Source organism: Phoenix dactylifera, chromosome 14 (assembly GCF_051530095.1).
Source record: "Phoenix dactylifera cultivar Ajwa chromosome 14, Ajwa_hap1_PhDact_Kaust_v1.1, whole genome shotgun sequence".
In the NCBI taxonomy this organism is placed as follows: domain Eukaryota; kingdom Viridiplantae; phylum Streptophyta; class Magnoliopsida; order Arecales; family Arecaceae; genus Phoenix; species Phoenix dactylifera.
In genome coordinates this window covers 3497112-3499838 of record NC_143203.1, presented here as the reverse complement: position 1 = coordinate 3499838, position 2727 = coordinate 3497112, and the positions used below count along the sequence as shown (strand labels likewise).

Sequence of the window (2727 nt, the reverse complement as noted above, 5' to 3'; positions counted from 1 at the left end):
TTCTAGAGTACAAAATCTATTACCTTTCGACCCTGAAATAGAACGAACCCTTAGGAACATTCGAGCTAAGATCAAAACATTAGGATCATCCCCACCTCTTAAGATGGCTGAAGAACAACCCAAACTCCTGAGGGAGTACTTTACTCCCACTATTTACACTTCCCCATCTTGCATTCGATTACCTGAAGTAGCAGCGGTACAATATGAAATAAAGTCTAGTGTGATCCAAATGCTTCCATCTTTTTATGGGCTCACCAATGAAGACCCATATAAACACCTAGATGAATTCCTTGAGATTTGCACCACTGTCAAGATTCAAAATTTCACTGATGATGCTTTGAAACTTAGATTATTCCCCTTCTCCCTTAAAGATAGAGCTAAGCAATGGCTGAATTCTTTAGAGGCTAACTCAATTCGTTCTTGGGATCAAATGCAACAAGAATTCCTTAAGAAATACTTTCCTATAGGAAGAACGAACCAGTTTAGACGTGCCATTACAAGCTTCTCCCAAACCGAGGGAGAAGAATTTCATGAAACTTGGGAGAGATTTCGGAACCTAATCCGTAAATGCCCTCATCATCAAATACCTAAGTGGCAGCTAGTGCAATGTTTCTATGACGGTTTGACGGAACGAAACCGTCAGATGATCGATGCTGCATGCGGGGGGACTTTCATGCTTCGAAATAAGCATGAAGCATGGCAATTATTTGAAAATCTTAATGAAAACTCCCTCCACCATGCTTCATGTTCTCGTCAAGCATCCCCGAATTTTCAAAGAAAAGAGGCCATTTGTGAAATAAGTCATTCTATGGACCTGTCTAGTAAAGTAGATGCATTGTCCCATAAGATTGACCAACTAATGATAGGAGGACATGTCGTTAGCTCTTCCCAAGCACAAGTGTGTGCTATCTGTTCTAGCCCATCGCATCCAATTCATGAGTGCCCCTCAGCACCCCAATATCCCGAACTCGTGCAAGAACACATCAATGCTGCCCAAACACAGCCCAGACCGGGTAATGATCCATTTTCCAATACATATAATCCGGGATGGCGGAATCATCCAAATTTTTCTTGGAGGCAGCAAGCTTCTAATACCTCCCAACCTTCTCCCAAAATTTTCAAAACCCTCAGAATTTTCATCCCTACCGTCCCTCAACCCAATTTCAGCATCCTCCTCCTCCAACCCAAAGAAATACAGCCTTTGAGGAGAAGGTGTTGACTGCCCTTCAAGGCTTGGAGGCAAACACACAACTATTGCACTCTCACACGCAATCAATTGCTAAGCTAGAATCCCAAATGGGTCAACTAGCTAATGCATTAAACAAGCGAGAGGAAGGTAAGCTTCCAAGTCAACCAATGAGTAATCCTAGGGGACAATACGTGGCTCAAGAAACCCGACTAAATCATGAGCAAGCCAATGCTTTGACTACCCTAAGGAGTGGCTCGTATAATAGATAATAAGGTTGGGGAGAGTAACAATAAGGAAGATGAAGAAGAGGAGAGGAATGTTTCACATGAAAACCCAAAACCTTCTTCAGCTAGTCCACCATCTGTCACAACCCATACTCCAAAGGCTCCATTTCCTGAAGCACTTAATGCACCCACTCCCTTTGGCAAGAAGGGAACTTCACTAGAAGAGATGATGGAGGTGTTCAAACAAGTTAAAATCAACCTTCCACTTCTTGATGCCATCAAACAAGTTCCCTCCTATGCCAAATTTCTCAAAGACCTTTGCACCCAAAAGCGAAAATCTAGGACACATGTGCCTAAAAAGGTCTTACTTACTGAACAGGTAAGTTCCATTCTCCAATACAACACCCCTCCAAAATTCAAAGATCCTGGCGCTCCCACTATTTCCTGTGCCATAGGAGATAACTCCATTGACCGAGCGCTCTTAGATCTAGGGGCAAGTGTGAATCTTCTATCCTATTCAGTCTATGAGAAATTTGGGTTAGGTGAATTAAAACCTACCTCGGTGTCCTTACAATTGGCTGATCGATCTGTAAAGATACCACGGGGGATGATTGAAGATGTTCTTGTCAAGATAGACAAATTCTATTTTCCAGTAGATTTTATCGTTCTTGACATGGAACATGTGCCCAACCTAAAAAAACAAATTCCTGTGATTCTTGGTCGTCCCTTTTTAGCGACAGCCAATGCATGCATCAACTGTAGAACTGGGGCAATGGATATATCATTTGGGAATATAAAAATTAAATTGAATGTGTTTCATGCCGCTGACCAACATGTGAGGGAAGATGAGTGTTGCCTAATTGACGAAATGGATGATCTTGTAGAGAAAGCCCTTCCCTATATCTTAGCAGATGACCCCTTAGAGGCATGTCTGGCCCATTTTGATATTGACAACTTTGATATAGACAAGGGCATAGAAGAAGTTAACATCTTACTTGACAATCAATCTCCTGTGAGTTCCCTTCCTTGGAAGAGCCGACCTGAACCTCTTCCTCCCATTGCTAGCGCGCCACTTTGTCCTTTCATTGATTCACCACCTAAACTTGAGTTAAAGCCACTTCCAACAAATCTTAAGTATGTCTTTCTAGGACCAGAAGATAGCCTCCCTGTAATTATCGCAGCCAACTTATCTACTGAACAGGAGGGTAAACTTTTGAGGGTGCTAGAAGAGAATAAACATGCCATAGGATGGTCTGTAGCCGATTTGAAAGGGGTTGACCCCTCTGTTTGCATGCATCGAATTCATCTCGAAGA

The 2727-nt window shown here is 42.4% G+C and overlaps 1 non-coding gene across 1 annotated transcript; it reads right to left on the bottom strand.

Annotated features, from left to right (window-relative positions):
* Positions 1 to 479: 479 nt before the first annotated feature.
* On the bottom strand, positions 480 to 585 carry LOC149751299 (small nucleolar RNA R71). Its single transcript, XR_016398394.1, has one exon. It is a non-coding gene; the product is annotated as a small nucleolar RNA R71 (small nucleolar RNA).
* Positions 586 to 2727: the final 2142 nt, after the last annotated feature.